The sequence below is a fragment of the Pelecanus crispus genome, chromosome 3 (assembly GCF_030463565.1).
Source record: "Pelecanus crispus isolate bPelCri1 chromosome 3, bPelCri1.pri, whole genome shotgun sequence".
NCBI classification, from domain to species: Eukaryota; Metazoa; Chordata; class Aves; order Pelecaniformes; family Pelecanidae; genus Pelecanus; species Pelecanus crispus.
Window position 1 is genome coordinate 72,339,187 of NC_134645.1, and position 18,612 is coordinate 72,357,798.

General features: G+C 46.4%; 1 protein-coding gene and 1 non-coding gene across 5 annotated transcripts in view; one reads left to right on the forward strand and one right to left on the reverse strand.

Moving 5' to 3' along the window:
- The window catches only part of NCOA7 (nuclear receptor coactivator 7), a 101,669-nt gene extending 97,117 nt beyond the window's left edge, over positions 1-4,552 (reverse strand). For 3 of the 4 annotated variants that reach the window (XM_075706912.1, XM_075706914.1, XM_075706908.1), the window contains exons 1-2: positions 4,532-4,552; positions 3,949-4,042 (exon numbers count right to left, since the gene is read on the reverse strand). The gene's annotated coding sequence lies outside the window, so the exon portion shown is untranslated. The remainder of the gene's footprint in view (positions 1-3,948; positions 4,043-4,531) is intronic. The other variant, XM_075706911.1, reaches the window with a different exon arrangement.
- Positions 4,553-16,615: 12,063 nt separating this feature from the next.
- On the forward strand, positions 16,616-16,687 carry TRNAE-CUC (transfer RNA glutamic acid (anticodon CUC)). Its single transcript has one exon. It is a non-coding gene; the product is annotated as a tRNA-Glu (tRNA).
- The last annotated feature ends 1,925 nt before the right edge of the window (positions 16,688-18,612 follow it).

Consider the following 18,612-nt stretch of genomic DNA (forward strand, 5'->3'; position numbering starts at 1 on the left):
ACTGACACAGCAGGCAAGCATTGCTGAGCCACGGACAATACCAAGTTGTTCCTTGTAGCATCCCCTCCAAGTAACAACCTAGGCAGATCCCAATTAGTTTCTGCAATCACAGCATCACCTGACCTGGCAGGAAGCCATCCACACGTCTTCCCCTCAGAAGGAAGGTGACAATGATGGTTCATACATATTCATGCTTCTTTTCTATCTGCTGCATTAGCTCAGAGTATTTAAAAAGAAAACAAACCACAAAGTAAGACAGATGGCATGTGGGACAGAAAGCAGAAAAAACCAGACAGGAGTAGTAGCAGATAGAGAGAGCACTGTTAGAAAAGGTTAAATGTACTTGAAAAATGAGTCAGGGAATAAATTACCTTTTCTTAAGATAAGGCTGAGTTCAAGGAAGCAGTAGCTCTCACTGCGAACTTCTGTAAAACAAAGCTGTGATTTCCTCTAACCGGTGCACTGGGACAGCTCTTTGTCTGCCCAGGGAGTCTTAGATTTTGGGAGGGGGAAATGGCTCTCAGATATCTACAGAAACACTACGGGAAGATCCCAAAATCAGTCACTAATGGGCGAGACTAATGTAAGAAAATTTCCTTTCTAGAAATTGGAAGCTATTAATAAAAGGCTTTTAAATCCTGCTAAGTGAACACAGAATGAAACATAAACAATCCTAATTTGACACTGTAACCAAAAGGTAAATGCAAATCTTGCCTGTATAAACAGGTATAACTTCCCTGCTCAGCTTGGATGTTTTATGTTCCTGTAAACCAGGTTGATATTACCATTACTTAAATATGGCAGGTAGTTATAGAGCCTGCATTTCAAAAAGGGGGGGGGGGGGGCGGGGAACACAACACAAAAAAACCCACCAAACTGTAAAACATACATAGTAGCCATAATCAAGGCAACAACAGAAAAAAAGCGGCACCTCAGTAGGATCTACATGTAGCATGTCAAAGAGGAAGCCTAATGCTTAATTACAACACGAGTACTACAGGGGACAGAATAACCAAGAGCAGGGAACAACTTCATCTAGCTGACAAGGCCGTAGGACCACGCAACACACAGAATTTGAGGCATGCAACAGAAAGCACAGCTCACATCTTAAAAACAAGATAAATAACAATCAGAAAGGCTTATTATCATGAGTACTCTATCTATTGAGAGCTCCAAGTCTAAGCCAGAAGTCTTCCTAAAGGATAAACTGTGGTTCCACGACAAGTCATTAAGCTTCAAGCACGTACCGGCACATCACTAGGATGCTATATGGTACCAAGCTGAAATACTGGTACAGTTTCTCCAAGCTTGGTCAGAGACTGGGAGCAGCACAGGTGCGAGAGCAAAGCACTGCACCTGGAGTAACTCACCCCTCTTGGCACTTACTACTACCTTCTGCATTGCAAGCCATCAGGAAGTACCAACAGACCCCACGAAGCCTGCCTGCACCTGGCCCTTGCAGGCAAGCCAGAGGAGAGACTGCAGATACACAACCACAGCCCCCTGCAGCACACTGCCCACCCCAAAACTGAACGAACAGTTCATAATAGACACCTTCCAGCAGCGGCACAGCCGCTCACGCCCACCTGACATTTTGATCAAGGACAAAGAAGTATAGCTTTCTGCCTACAATCAGAAGGGTTTGCAAAGAAAAGGGGGGAAAAAAAGAATACTCCTGTGTATCTGTTTAACGTATCCATCTGAAACGTTATGTTTGGGAGGGAACATAATCCCTCTAGCTTGCTGTGAATTTTGTCACTGCCTCACTGTTTCATGAATCTGGCTAGAGAAAAATGACACGGGAATAAGGAAACAAGTCAGATTTAAAAAAAAAAAAAGAAAAAAGAAAAAAAAAAAAAAGAAAATCTGAAAACTTGTTTCTCCTACCCTGCTTTTCTTCCCAGTCAAAGGAGGCCACCTGAGTGCTCTTAATGCTGACTTCACTCCTCAACTGTAGCGTTATGTTTCCTCTTTTTGTGAAAGCAATCTTAACCCCCAGGACAAACCCACAGGAGCAGCAGCGTGACTCGCACATTTTCCTCCACGAGGGCGCAGATCCCAAGGCCCAGCTCTCTCAGAGCAGGCAGCGAGAAACCACCAACTCCGTGGCAGGCGGCCATCCCCACCGTCAGTAACTACACCAGTGAGTGGATACCTCTTGAAAACAAGAGCTGCGCCCACAAAGCCTTAGACTTTTTTGGCTTATTGATCACAAGGAGGAAGAGATTTGTCACTCTGCTGCTTCTTGGGTGATGACACTGGATTCACCCTGCCAGCAGAGCTGAGGACCACGACTGCCTGCTGCTGCGTCGGGCACCTGACGGGACGCAGAGGACACAAGCCAGTGCCGGACAGGCAGTTTTACCATTTTTCTCAACACTGATTATGTGGCAGTTTTCCTTCAGTGCCTACTGGAAAGCAAAGGGAAATTGAGTCCCTTCACCCTCATTTCCATCATAATTATCATTTGTGAACATCTCTAGCTGCCTGGAGCAGCACTTTCTTGTGTCGGATCATGCTGCAGAGGCTCACACTAATTTCCCACCTTTGAAACACTTTCCCAGATGGGTGACTGCAGGGAGCCACTCTGGCTGCAGTACCCATCTGGATTCTCACAATTTTCTTAACCTTTCTGAACAAAAGTTATTCTCCAACCCAAATCACTCTCCAATGAACTCACCTCTATTTGAATAGAGGGACTTATTCCCTAACACTGTAAGGGACTTGCAAGCTGTCCACTGAAGTCAGGACTGCAAGCTAGCCAAGTATTTACTAGAGCCAATCCCCCGCCAATTTTACTTGTCTCTCTCAAAATCCTGGATACACAAAGCAACAAAGCCATATTCCTATAGGACAAGACAAGGACTGTTCCAATCCATTCTAAGTCACTTCAGCTCCAAAGGTAATCACTTATGATTTCAGCAGCAGTCCTGACGACTGACACTGGGCAAAGGCAAGGAGCAAGACTCAGGGACTGTGCATCATAACTTAGACAAATTGGGATTTCTAGAAGTGTTTCTTTTTCATAACGTAATACACAACAAGTAAAAAAAGATACTGAATTTAACTGAAGTACAGAATTTCCTTCCAAGCCCAAGATTTTAATCCATTATTTAAAAAAACCCCAGACATAATAATTATTAAAAAAAAATGAAAACAGGAGAGCCATCACACAGCATTTTGTCTACAAGCAGTCCCATCAGCTTCAATACAAGTCTTCACAGGACTAACATTACTTGTCTGTTTAGATCCTTAAAATATTTTGTGTATATTTATGAACATTTTCCATATAAAAGGACAAAAGAGAAAGCAGCCTAAAATGCACTAGGTAGGACTTATATAAGTGTAAGTCATGGTTAAAGACATATATTCTTGATAAAGTAATTTTCATTCAGAAAGTATATATGCATGCATTTTGTATTCCCTTCTCCATTAATTTGCTGAAGGCTGTGTGTGTATACATACGCATCCAAAAGAACAATAATAGCTAAATATTATTTCCACACTGTGTAAACACTTGCTGATACAACATGCTGGGAGGGTTCATCAATATGCATTTTAAGAATCATCCAAACACAGGCCCTTAGTCTGAGTCACAGCATTTGGGGGAAACCGTAATGGATTAATGGGCACGTACCCATCCTAAAAGTCCATCGTTATGCATTAATACAAAAAATGTATGACTACTTAATGGGAGAACAATAATTATGGCGCGTAAAGTAAACACATGGTAAAAGCCTGTTATTGAGTCTAAGCATTCATCATCTTATTTCATCACCTAGAGGGCAGTTACCGCATCCTTTAGCGCCATAATATTGCAAACACATCACCAACACACAGGTTACCCCCTCCAGCCATAAAACCCGCCCTGAAGTAGCAATGTATGATGAGGTAGAGAGACGAGAGTCCCATCACAGATTCCGAGACAAAAATCAGTTACTAACACACCTTTGGCACCCGGCAGCGCTTCTTAATCGAGACAACCTGAGACTATAAATGAGTATGTAGAGAGCCTGGAACATTCCAGTAAATCACCCAAGACCTGGGGAGGGAGGAAAGAAATGAGGCTGGAAGCCGTGAAAGCCAACAAAGCAATCCTCTCCGCTGCATCGGCTGCTGAAAGGCGACGGCAGAGGCGAAAGCCGGGGCTCGCAGGAATGGCAGGGCAGGCAGCGCCGCTGGGGCCGGCGGCCAGGTCACCGCGGCCGCCCGGCCGCACACGCACCGGGGGGAAACACATCCCGGCCGCCGGGCCGCGCCGGGCCGCCCCTCACCTCCCGCGCTGCGACGCCGGGCTCGGCTCCGTAAACAAGCGAGCAGGCAAGCGGCTCCTCCGGCACCGCAACAGCGCCGGCGGCGGCGCCGACCCCTGCCCGCCGCCCCGACGGGGCTCAGCTCCCGGCCCGGCCCCGCCGCCCCCCGGCCGAGGGCACAAGGCCGTGGCCGAGCAGACGCGGCCGCCCGCCTGCCCCCGCCCTCCCTCGCCCCGGCGCAAAGGGGAGCGTGAGGCGCCCCCCCCCGCGGCGCGCACCTGCAGGGCGGGGGGCGGGCGGCATGGCGGCCCCGCGCTGCGCCCAGGCCCCGCTGCCGGGCGGCGGCAGCTCGCTGCGGGAGCGCCGGCTGCAGCGCTCCCCGCTCGGCCGGAGCAGCGCCGCCCCCGCCGCTCCCCCGGCCCCGCCCGGGGCTCCGCTCCGCCCCGGCGGTCCCGCCTGCCGCTCCGCCCCGCACGGCCGCGGCCGCGGCCCCGGCCCCGGCGGGTCGCGGTCGCCCCGGGGCCGGGGGCCGCTGGCTGGGCTCGTCGCTCCGGGAGCGGGCCCGCAGCGCAGCGCTGGGCGGGGGGAGAAGGGCGGCCTCGTCCAGAGCCGCTTCACGGGCCCCAGCAGCCACCCACCCACCCACCCACCCACCCGCCGCGGGGCCGGCAAGCCCCGTCCCGGGGAAAGGCGTCTGTCTTTGGGGCCAACAAAAAAAACCCCACCACCCAAAAACCCGAGTATGGCGTATTTCTTCATAAAGCCCAAGCGCCGGGCTCCGCCTCTGGAGAGGGGTTTTCTCAAGGGCAGTACTAAAAACGATCAATTTTGGAAACTGAGGTTAACCAAAGCCTTTAGATCCACGGGAAACTGAAAAGCATGCAGACTTTATCTGCTCCTTCCGCACTGCCAGCGTGCAGGCTTCTCCACCCAACCACCCAAAACCAAAACCTGCTGTAGTTACCAGAAACTCCATTCCCTTACCTAACACCAGGTAACCCTTCCAGACATTTGCAGCTAGCCTAAGTGACATCTAGCTTCCTATTCCCTCCTTCGGTCCGCAACCTGCTCTGACAGACCGGAAAGCTTAGGGAAAGGCCTACAGTATTGTAACATCGTTAAACCCCAAATTCTGCAAGACAAAAGCCTGAAGATAGGCAGGTACCCGCATAAATAAAAACTTTAAGTAACACAAAGTGGATACATACACATACACATACAGATGCTAAGAGAGCGTGCCAAAATAAAATAGCAAGTGGTGCGCGGGTGTCTCGAGATAATAATTTTTTTTAGTAGTTACAATGTTACAAATCCAACGAGTTTTAAACTAAGAGAGGTATTTGTCAGAGGCCTATTTTCTAACCTAGCAGCTGCTTAAAGATCCATTTCAAAATCGTATGTGTTGATTCCAGGACCGCATGCAACTCCAATACAGACAACGCAGCCATCTCCCACCACCACCATTACCCTACTGGTAGCGCATGCTTTCTACCACTCAGTGTCAGTACTGGGACAATAGCTGTCTCTACTCCTCCACTAAATTTGCTGCTGTACTTCCAGCTAAACTTGAAGTTTCCATCCGATTTTTTTTTTACTAAACCAGTTTATTTTACAAGACACAGATTTTGTTTACAACATAGTCTCCTGCTTAGAGGATGCGTTTTGATAGCATACTGCAGTTACTACATCTTCTGTCTATATTCTTACCCAGGCAAAAGATGGGCAAACCCAAAGTTACATTGGTTAAAATCTCAAAGACCTCCCTGGCACAAGGTTCTCTATCACAGTACAGAAGAATGGGGCCCTGCTCTCAGTTACTCCTCCGGCACTGCTTAGATAAAAAAATTGGGAAAAAGGAGGAAGAAAACTGCAGATCTAAAACAGTACCATTTACCTGACTTCTTTTGCCAAATTGCAGAAGGTATGCAGCCCTATCCATCAAAGTGGTGGAAACCCTATTTATCTCTTAGCTGAACTTGCACAACAATGACAGGGACTAACACCTTATTTTAGCTCCAGGAAAAATTGTCTCTGTCCTAATGTACCAGCTCACTGTCCATCATCATTCCAAGCGGATCACCTCTATTGTATTGTGTAGAAAGCTCTATGAGGACAATGCATAGTTTCTATATAGCAGACAAAGAAACTACCCATTTCTACAGTATCCCCATTGCTCCAGGCATTTCAAATACATATTCTAGCCTACGGGCGTGGGGAAGAAATCACTCAAACTGCTGTCAGAGCAGCAGAATAAGCAGGCTTGGCCTGGAACAGAAGCATCCTACAAGTTCTGGTTACAGTGTTGTCCCTGAGTAGTAATGAAGAAATGCACATCTTGCTACACTGATAAAATGTAAGGAGGAAGGGAGGATGGCCAAGCAACTGGCTGCTGACGTTCAAAGATAAGGGGAAAGTAAAACAGACATGTGCAAGATGGGAAAAACTGGGTAAAAGTAATTCAGGCAGGGGGAGATTGCGACCACCGACACAATTAAGGACCAAAGCAAGTACCCCCCCACACTCCTCCTACGCAAGCGCAGTGGATTAAAAGGACACTATAGCTTTAAAGACTAGGCGAGTAAACTGTTAATCAATGAAGATGAGTGTACGAAGACAGGTTAATAATTATGTATTAGATAGGTGTGGAAATTGTATACTCAATGCATAAATAAGGGAATAGAATCCAAGCTTGGTGTGCTTGATTTGTGGAATTCTTCCACCTTGCATCCAGCGCTGAATAAAGCAATATCTCCTTTCTAAATAATTTTTGGTTTCAGGAGCTTTATTTTCAAGTAACAGTTTTGGTGACCCAGATGGGACCCTGACGTTTCGAATTCTGCAGCTTGCGCCCACGACCGGGGATTGCGATGGGAACTCCGGTGCGCACTGGAACTATTTATCCAGGGACTTCCCTGAGCGATTCCCCGGAGCGGTGAGTAATACGCCGTAGCCGAAATTCAGAGATATTGCTTAATATTGAAAAATTCCCCAAGTAAATCGTGACAATCAGAGCACGTGTTGGTAGAATATTGGTATTGGTTTTATTGGTATTGCAGCTGTGTGGGGCTATTTGCGTTAACACGGTGACAACCGGAGCAAGTGGCATTGGTATTGGTTGTATTATTGTATACAATTGTTTGAATAAGTAAGAGCTCTTTTGTGTAACTTGGTGTAATTTGGTTAAAACGGTATTGTACTGTTTATAAGAATGGGAAATGTATCATCCTCCCAGGAAGGGGGAATAACTAAGGCTTCCCCATTAGGTTGTATATTAAAGAACTGGAGTAAGTTTGGAGGGTATCCGCTGACCCGAAAGAAATTGACAGAATATTGTAATCAGTGGTGGCCTGTCTATGTGTTAGAAGATCAAGAAAAGTGGCCAAAGAATGGAACTCTGAAATATAATACAATATTACAGTTAATGTTGTTTTGTAGACGGGAAGGAAAATGGGATGAAGTGCCGTATGTAGATTTGTTCTTTACACTAAGAAATGATTGGAAAAGTCAGAAGGAATGTGGGTTAGTTGCTAAGGACTCTAATATTCTTGCTTTAGAGCAAGTGAGAAATAAGGGGCCAAAACGATGCTGCTCAGTGTGTAGCATCGAGAAGCAATGTAATAAGTATAAAGAATCGGAAGAGGAGGAAGATGAGGCATGGTTATTGGTGACGCCAGGGCAAGGGAATTCGAACAGAAATCTAAGTGAGGACGGAAGAATGGATAATCGGGGTTTAGATGGCAGTGACGAAAATGGACGAGAGAATTTCAGCCCAGTAGCAGGGCGAACTAGAAGGAGGGGAGCAGCATTACAAGCACCCTTAAGACAGGCAGTGGCTCCAAAGGGAGAACAGGTTTGGGTCAAAGTACCCTTCTCAGTAGCTGATCTAAGGGCTTGGAAGGAGATGGCCGGAACGTATAGGGAAGATCCAGAAGAGGTGGCAGAAATATTGGAAACTATTGTGGAAAATTATGATCCAGATTGGAAAGATATTCAGGTAGTGTTAAATACTCTGCTGACATATGAGGAACGGAGGACTGTGTTGGTCAAAGCTAGGGAAGAAGCGGAAAAGGTGCATGCCCAGGATGCTCAAGCAGGGAGATTGGAGGATCACTTCCCAGCCACCAACCCAAATTGGGATCCTAATAATCCGGCACAAAGATTGCTGCTAACTGAATACCAAAGGTTAATATTGTTTGGAATAAGGAGTGCTATTGCAAAACCAAATAGTTTGTCAAAACTGTATCAGGTGGTGCAAGGGAAAGATGAGACTCCATCAGCCTTTTTTGAGCGATTATGTGAAGTGGCTAGAAAATGGACTGATTTCGATCCAGAAAAGGAAACTGATGCTTTGATGTTTGTTACTTTGTTTGTGGGTCAGTCAAGCCCGGATATTAGGGAAGTTGCAGAGGGCAGAAGGAGCAGCTAGATCTATAGACAAGTTATTGGAAGTGGCCTGGAAGGTATACAATAATAGGGATGAGGAGGAAAGGAAGAGACAGGAGAAATATCAAGTGAGGAAGGAGAGTCGCAAGGCTCAATTGGTAGCTGCTGCAATAGCAGAAGGCAATCAGAATGGTAAATAGAGAAATAATAGGCAGGGGTCAAGTGCCCCCCCCCCCCCCGCAAAAAGAAATACAAAAATTCCCTGGGGGCCGAGGGAACACCAACCTTTAGGAAGAGATCAGTGTGCTTTCTGCAGACAGAAAGGGCATTGGAAAAGGGAGTGCCCTCGAAATCAAATGCAAAAACCCTCCCAGAAACAGAATCCTCGGGTAGAGGAACTGCTTACTTTAGGTCAAGATTCCAACTGAAGGGGACCAGGGGATGAATCAAAAGTATCGCCAACAGAACCCCTCGTTACCCTGAAGTTGGGGAATGATAAGATAAATTTCTTAGTGGACACGGGGGCAGCATACTCAGTGTTAAACACCTGTAAAGGTAAATTAGGTAAGCAAAGTATGCTTATTATTGGGGCAACAGGAAAAAGAGAAGTAAGGCCTTTCTTTCAACCAATTAAGTATGGAATTGATAATTGAGTTTCTACTCACAAATGTTTATATATTCCTGATTGCCTGATGCCCTTATTGGGAAGCGACTTACTTAGTAAATTGAATGCCCAGATTGTGTTTGAAGGGGATAATATACAAGTACAAATACCTGAAGAAAAAGCCTTGGAGGCGCAAGTGTTTCTCTTACAGGAAGAGATACAAGGGAACCCAGAACCTGAAACTATTCCGGAAGTACTGAATGCAGTAACTCCCTTGGTATGGGCCTCCGGGATACCAGGACGATCCTGTGCTGTGGAACTGGTAAACATCGTATTAAAACCAGGAGCACAACCAGTAAGGCAAAAACAGTATCCTATAAAACTGGAAAGCAGAAAAGGTTTGGAACCTCTAATAGAGACATTTGTAGCCCATGGATTATTACGGGAATGTCAGCTGGAATATAATACCCCAGTTTTACCAGTGAAAAAGCCACACTCAGATGAATATGGGTTAGTACAGGATTTGAGGGCAATTAATCAAATAGTACAAGACGTCCACCCGGTGGTAGCAAATCCGTATACCTTACTGACTGCCATTAAAGAGACATATCAGTGGCTCACAGTATTGGATCTAAAAGACGCCTTCTTTTTCATACCCTTGGAATTTGAAAGTCAAAAATTATTTGCCTTGGATTAGGAAAATCCTAAAATGGGTCGAAAAACTCAATTATGCTGGACTGTCCTCCCTCGAGGGTTCAAGAATAGCCCAGCAATCTTTGGGAATCAATTGGCTAAGGAATTGGAAACCTGGCAGAAGGACAATACGGAAGTGACTTTACTGCAATATGTAGATGACATCCGCCTGGGAACTCAAACACAGGAGGAATCTGTACAATATACTGTTGATCTTTTGAACTTCTTGGGAACAACAGGATATAGAGTGTCAAAACGGAAGGCACAAATTGCCCAACAAACAGTCACCTATCTGGGTTTCACTGTTACCAAAGGACAGCGAAGTCTGGGGACTGAGAGGAAAGAAGTGATTTGTCAGATACCGGAACCCAGATCTAAATGAGAACTGAGGGCATTCCTTGGAATGGTGGGGTGCTGTTGATTATGGATTATTAATTCTGGACTAACTGCTAAACCTTTGTATGAAGCAGTAAAAGGAATGGGAGAAATCCTGGAACGGACACCTGAGTGCCTCAAAGCCTTCCATCAACTAAAAGGAGATTTGATGTCAGCACCTGCCTTGGGACTTCCAAATTTGGAGAAACCATTTCAGCTGTTTGTATATGAAAGGCAGCATGTCGCATTGGGTGTTTTGGTTCAAAAAGCTGGATCTTGGAAACGCCCTGTGGGATATTTTTCTAACAATTGGATCAAGTGAGTAAGGGGTGGCCCTCATGTCTACAAGCTGTTGCTGCGACGGTGCTACTTATTCAGGAGGCTAGGAAACTGACTTTGGGACAACAGATAATAAATAATACAAGTACCACATGCAGTTACAACCGTTTTGGAACAAAAGGGGGGTCATTGGCTATCTCCTAGCTGGATATATCAGGCTGTGCTGCTAGAACAAGATGATGTGGAACTGAAAGTGACTACTGCTATGAATCTGGTCACCCTGGTACTGTTGCCTGGAGAAACAGAATTAGAACACGACTGCCTAAAAACAATTGAACAGGTATATTCCAGTAGTAGTGAAGCAATGCACATCTTGCTACACTGATAAAATGTAAGGAGGAAGGGAGATTTCCAAGCAACTGGCTGCTGACATTCAAAGATAAGGGGAAAGTAAAACAATCAGACGTGCAAGATGGGAGAAACTGGGTAAAAGTAATTCAGGCAGGGGGAGATTGCAACCACCGACACAATTAAGGACCGAAGCAAGTACCCCCCCACACTCCTACGCAAGCGCAGTGGATTAAAAGGACACTATAGCTTTAAACACTAGGCGAGTAAACTATTAATCAATGAAGATGAGTGTGCGAAGACAGGTTAATAATTATGTATTAGATAGGTGTGGAAATTGTATACTCAATGCATAAATAAGGGAATAGAATCCAAGCTTGGTGTGCTTGATTTGTGGAATTCTTCCACCTTGCATCCAGCGCTGAATAAAGCAATATCTCCTTTCTAAACCATTTTTGGTTTCACGAGCTTTATCTTCAGGTAACAATGGCACTATAGGTTATTGCCTGGAGCTCAACCCATAGAGTTCATGTCGTTGGAAGAAGCTGCGTGAGTGGGATGTAACATACCATTTTATTTTACCAAGTCTGGAAGTAAGAGGTAATGTCTGTTACAACGATGAACATGAGACAAACAGACAGATAGATAGATAGACAGACACATCACCTTTGAAATAAAACCTTTGAAATTAAATTTAGTTTTGGTCTCTCTACAGCACAGAAGGTAGAAGACAGTCTGAATTGTTTGCTCTTCCCCATGGCAATATGTTCCATGGCAGTTCATTTGCATACAAATGATCTAACATCGTTTAATTAATTGTCTTTGCGATATCAATGCTTAGAATATCTTTACCTAAGAAAATCTTAAATTCATGTTGCTCATTCATTTCTGGATTGGGTGAATTTATTTTATCACTGATTGCACTATTCTGATGGAGATAAAATGCAAGTTTGCTGTTTTAATCATTTCAAAATTGTGAATTTTTATGCTAGAAAAAGATTTCTCACACAAACTCACATGCATAACAACACATGGAAGACAGAACAGACTTGGGATACTTAAGTACAATGTTTGAATGCCTTTTGATCTTCCACAATACATGCTTCAGTGTATATTAATAGAGCTGCATACATTACAGAGAAATAAATTGTCACAGGTACAGTATGTTTACGGCTACTCTCAGATCAGCTTACACTAATATCAGAAAAAAATATTGTATTGCTCATGTGTGGTTCATGTAAATTTTTTTTTTAACATCTGCAACTGTTAGCTTATGGCTCATTTATTTAAGAAAGACAACCTGCCATAAAGAATTGAACTGATGAGCCTGAATACCATAACAGTCCAGTTTTGAAAAGGTATAAAAATAAACGTGACACCAATCTTTTCTTTTTCCATTAGCAGTCATCCTGGTTTTCCCAACTACTCTTACAATTATTCACCATGAAGTAGTCACAAAATAGGTTTCATATAGGCAGACTTCTATGCATAACTGAGGCTCTGCTTGATCCTACCATACACTGGGGGTTGACTTCTGTAACAATACATTGCTATTTTTAGCCTGGTTTCTTCGGTTTACATAATGATGAATTTTCTGAGTGGCCCAAACTAACCCTGTAACTTTGAATTGATTGTCTAGCTACAACTAAATATGACAGAGGTATTGAAAACTTCTACAAGTTTCACAAAAATGAAAGAGACCAGAGCTTGAAACATTTGTAAGAAGTTCTCCCCTAATAACTGATTCTGTGCACCTATTTCTACTGCCTAGTATAGCAAACCAGAAGTTGCTTCCAAAACGCTCTGCAGAAGAAAGACTGTAAAAGAAAAGGAATTTGCTGAGATACATGAGGAGATGATTAAAAAAAAAAAAAAAGTCATATCTGTTTCAGCTAAGGTAATTTCTTGAGCTCAGAGGACACTGGATGAAGCACCCCATTGCCACACCTCAACCCAAACCCCAGAATCACGTGCATTTTAACACAGGCTGAGAGAAAAGAAGCTGACAGATTTTCCTGGATCAAATATGGTATCAGGGGAAGAACGGAAGATCAAGGAAAACAATACAAGAACTTGTAAAAGTATTTATAAAAATGTTGCTTTTGAGTCACCCCCCCATTTTTCTTCAGGATCTTTACCATTTTTTCTGTAAACAGTAAGTGATTAGTCTGCACAGTACTAAGACATGACACTGCAAATTCTCACAGACTGCCCCCTAGCTCTATTTAAATTAAACTACAAGAAGAGCAAGTCACTGTACAGCTTGGAAGACGATCTTGGAGTTAAGAGTATCAGAACTGCTGTAACGTTTGGACAACGCCTTTTGAGATTTTCCTTAGATTATTTCCATAAAACACTATTATGGTGAAAACAGATATAAGAAATATAAACTACAATAGTATTTTTTTCCCCCCAGAAAATCATGATAATCTAACAGTTAAGTAACCATTCTGGCCATACATGGAAATTAAACATAAAATAGCAAAAGACTGTGCATCATCTTTTCCTTCCCTCTCCTCTCCACCTCCCTGAAACTGGGATGATGTACATTTTAAATCAGGCTAACTTAAGGAAGAAAAGCTGATGTCAAGACTTTCCAGATCAAATCCACAGTTGAGGAAAGAGAGGAGTGATAAATGCACACATTACAGAGTTATAAATATCATTTACAGCTTCTGTGCAAATCAAGGATTTTCACTACTGCTGAAGTGGTACTAAAGACAATTTGTACTTACCATTATATAGCAAAACATACCCAAATAATATACCTTCCATAAATTAGCACATTACTTTGATGTTATTCTTACTCATTTTGACATAGTAAGCCTATTGTCACACATCAATTAACATGGCAATTAAAGTAATAATAATATGTAATATATTCACATGGAACAGACAAGTTAATTGCATGCTGCTTTACAGCTTGCTTTTAAAGTAATCGCTCTGATTTTTCAGGTTCTGAAATTCAGCTTTGCATACCAAGCTCTGAAAGCTGAGGTAAAGTACCTCTAACATTGAATGTTACTCACTTGGTTGTACTGACACACCGCCGTTCCGTTGTGTTAAGTGAAAAGAAACATCGGCCTCTGACATTCCTTCCCTGGTGCTTTTGGGAAGATCATTCCTCTCCAGCTAGCATCGCAGGGATGCAGGCACAGGCACTGGCTGCTTCTGCGCTGGCAGGAGGCTGAATCGCTGACAGTTTCACTGATGCGTTTCTCTATCGGATACAGGAAGCCAAAGAAGAGGCATGATCTTTTGGCAGTGCAGATGACTTGTACAGAAAAGCAAGCTATTTCTAAAAATAAGTAGACAGCATATGACTTTCAATGCTACTTTCCTGCTGGTCTAGTGGTCAGCCCCCTGCCCCCCACAACCTGGATTCACATCCAGGAAAAGACTTCTTATTTCAGTAAAATTTCTCTAGTACATACCTTAGAGTTTTCACTACTCTTATGGCTGTAATCAACAACCCTTTCACTGCCCAACAGAAATTTAGCATAATATATTACACATCTTGAAAATAATGGTAATTGTGAAGCATAACAGAGCAAGAATTATTTCTTTCTACATCTAACAGTTTCCTAAGGTATGGACAAAACATGTTCGCCCGCCCTGCTATCAGCCATAAGATCCCATCTTTCATAGGCTCACCTACTCTTCTGAAATTGTCAGGGGGAATATTTTTCTCAATCACTCAGGCAGCTTAAGAATCAGGGGGGTCACCCTTGCCTTCCTCTGAGGCGTCGCACAACAGAGGCACTCTAAGAACAAACTGGCAACCATCATTCTGTAACACGTCGTCCTCAACGCTGCAAATGCAGCTGACGTGGACCTACCCTAGTTTTAACCTAGCTGTCTCAAGTGCTGCCAGCATCACAGCCACAGAAGCACAGAGACCAGTAAACCCTCCAAAACCCACCTGAGAAGCACCCAGGGCGGGGAAACCTGTACTTTTAACCACAACACTGCGGACCTAGTGAAGCATACAAACTCCTTTAAAGCTAGCTCAGTTTCTGCAGTATAGAACCACCTTAGTATGTGGTTGGTGTTCCTTGCAGGTTCCAAGTTGCAGGAAACCAGGTCTCACTTTCCCTTTCTCTTGAACAAAGGGCACAGATTACCTGCTGGGACCAGGTGGCCTCTTACCTAACCACGTCCCCCTCTTTGCAGTGGCCTCAGGCCACGGTGGTACCTCAGTTTGAGCTGTGCTCTGCCTCCAGCACTCCACGGCTTTGTCTCCTCAAGGCCTGAAATGCCTTACCAAAGAAGCTGCTATCGATATACACATATATACTGCAATTCTTGCAGTATATAAAACATCAGATTGTATCTAATAGGGCCTGATTGTAACCTCACATTTTGTAAGTTATCTACCTCATTGCACAGTAAAATCGCTCAATTTGGACAAAAGAAAGCTCCATGGCAATTAAGATGCACATTTTTTTCAAGCCTGCTGCTGTGAAGGGTTTGGGATGAAATGAACCATTGGCTGAACAGGGATTCTGGTGAGACGGAAACCAAACACCCAAACCTCCCGAGTACATCTCTGAGGAAAAAGTGGTCTCCGTAAGCTTGTTTTCAGACTCTAAAGCTTTTAAAGATTAGCTAATGCATATTTGCAGAGTCTAAAAGCATATAGTCTGAAGCTTATCTATCTTAACATGAAAAAGGTTTCTTATATAATGCATTTCAGGGGCAGAGCGTTTGAGAACTAGAGAGATTTGCTTGTGTAAAGCAAACCCTCTTGTATTATGGATACTGCTTAAATAGGGAAAATTACTTTTGCTAGTACGGCTCGCAGACCTACTTTGCTCATGAAATCACCGCGCCAGAGGAAAAAGCGCTTATGCAGATGCCATCTGCATCGATGGCACAGTTTCACTCCTCTCACAGAACCCTTACCAAGAAAAGCAAAGTCACACATTCGTATCTGTCGCCTAAGGCGGCCCTGGCAGCGCCAGGCAGGTGAACTGCCAACCTGGCTTCCCTCTGTGGAGCCACGGGCTTCCCCCTGAGGTAGGCCTTGCGACCGGCCCTCCTCTGCAGACCGAGCACCGAAGCTGCGGTCTCTGGTTGCCACAGCCCGCCCGAGGAGCCCCGCGGCCGGAGCGGGGAGGGCGCCACGTCCCCCCCTCCCGGGAGCCGCCGCCCGGCGTTCGCAGTGCAGAGCGCCAGGCTGACGAGGCCCTGCCTGCGGCCCTTGCGGTAACACCCCGTAAAGAGACCATCTTGTGCGGAACGGCGTGAACAGGCACCACGAAATGAGGACAAAGAACCCCACGGGCTGCCCCCCGCCCCGGCGCCTTCCGCCGACCGACCCGCCCCCTGCCCCGGCCGCGCAGCTCCCGCCTGTCGCGCCGTGCGGGGCACACCTGCTCCCGCTCCTGCACCGCCGGACAGACGGCAGGGCCCCGGGCTGTGTCCCGCCCGGCCTCCCACCGCCATCCCGCCTCCCGCCCACGGCGAGGGCCCCTCACCCGCCTCGCCTGAGGCGCCCCCTGCCCTTCCCCCCCGTCGCTCCCCCCCCTTTCGTGGGGTGGAATGGAACGTCCCTCCCTACAGACAGCTGCTTCCGGACTTGGTACTGCCCAGGAAGGGGGAGCAGAGCGGTAAGGCGCAGGAGGTGCGGTTTTGTGGCTCAGCTCTTGAGGAAGGAGTGGCAGAAAACATACGCAGATCCCTGGTGGTCTAGTGGTTAGGATTCGGCGCTCTCACCGCCGCGGCCCGGGTTCGATTCCCGGTCAGGGAATGTAGTTTTTTTTATTTCTTTCTAAAAACCCTCCCTCCCCTGACTCGTTTGCGGTTGCGTTTTAGGATTCTCTCCGACCTTCTCCTCCTGCTTTTGCAATTCAGGGAGCATCCGGCCGGCTGCCGAGCGAGCCCGAGGCGTCGGCGTTGCTGCTCAGCAGCGAGTTTTAAGACGCACGTAGCGGTTCGGTGGAGTCACGCATGAAGGGAGTATGCAAAGTCTCAGCGCCCTGTGCAGGTGTGGGCAGGCAGGGGAAGCCTGCCCAGGTTTAGCACCTGTCTGGAAGTCTTCTCTTCGCAAAACTGCCTATGGGCAGCTCATGCCCACCCATTCGGTTTCTAGGGGTCAGCAGAGGGCTGCCGAGCAATGTCTGCCTAAGAGGGGCACAGGCTCATGCCTCTCTGACCAAATGTGCTTTCCCCCAGGGAAGGTGGGAAGGGTTTGTCCCCTGCATCTCTGTCCTGGCAGGAGCGGCCTGCAATTCTCCACGGTGTTTGCTCACCTGAGGAACAAACATTTGCGGTGTATTTGCACAGCCCTCGCCATGCAGGGTTGCTGGGTATATGGTTAGGGGGACAAGAGAGATCCCAGGTGTTCTTCAGGAGGTGGAAAGAAATAAACTGAGAGGGCAAAGGGAGTTTTCATACCTCCCTGTCATTAGCATCTGTCTTACTCCCTCCTGCAATGAAGACCTTACCACACCTTCTCAGCTCCTAAAAACGGTGCAGGTGCCCTGGCAGGTGGGGAGGAGAGAGGCGATGAGAATGGGGTAAAGCCTCTTCCAGTCCTGCGGCAGCAGGGTGGCTCCCCTTCTCCTCCTCCCGGAGCTCCCAGCTCTGTCCTGTAGCAGAGCACATCAGCTGCGCATCCAAACCCGCAGCCAGGGCTCCAGCAAGAGCTGCTCTTCTTCGCGTGTGACCCCCCCCACCGACCACCCCTGCCCATGATTTGTGGGGTGAGAGAGGGCAGCGGGAGGACCTCTTCTTTCATGTTGGAGCAGTGCCTACCTGTGGTGGGCTGACCTTGGCTGGCCACCAGTTGCCCACCCAGCTGCTCTCTCGCCCCCCATGCCCCAGCAGGACACAGGAAGAAAATAAGATGAAAAACTCATGGGTTGAGTTAAAGGCAGTTTCATGAAAGAAAGCAAAGGCCACGTGTGGAGGCAAGGCAAAAAAAAGATTCATTCTCTACTTTGCATCAGCAGGTGACGCCCCTTGACTTTCTGGGAAACGGCCCCAGTACACGTAGCAGTTGCTTTGGAAGGCAAATGCCTTAAAAATTAATCCCTTCCCCCACCCTTCTCTTAGCTTTCCTCACTGATCACGACTCTCATGTGGCAGGGAATATCCCGTTTCGTCAGGCTGGGTCAGCTGTCCTGGCTGTGTCCCCTCCCACACTCTCCCCCCTGCCCCCCCAGCCTACTGGCCTTGGGAGAGGGGAGTGCTGGGGAGAGAGCCTTGATGCTGTGGGAGCGCTGCTCAGCAGTAGCCAAAACACTGGCATGTTATCAACACCCTTCTAGCTTCAAATACAAAGCACAGTGCTGTGAGGGCTGTTACGGGGAAAATTAACTCCATCCCAGCCAGACGCCATACACTGCCGCAGTTAAACCAAGAAATACTGGTAATAAATGAGTATCATAAAGTTATCTTAGACTGCAAAACAAAGGCTAGCATACCTGGCAGATTATGCTTTAGCAGGGATCCTCCCTGCTGCCAGGAGCAAGCCATGGCCCTTGCATCACCCATATAACTCCTTAATACTGGCAGGCCATGCTTTGTGCTGGAGTACTTTGCCCTGATGTGAAAGCACCACTGGAAATAATGGCTTTGGCTGCCTTTCCCCGGCTGTGCCAGAGGCGTACTGCAGTCTGGGCTGCCCTCCAATGCAGTCTCGTGAGAAATCCCAAGGTCCTCCGCTATATT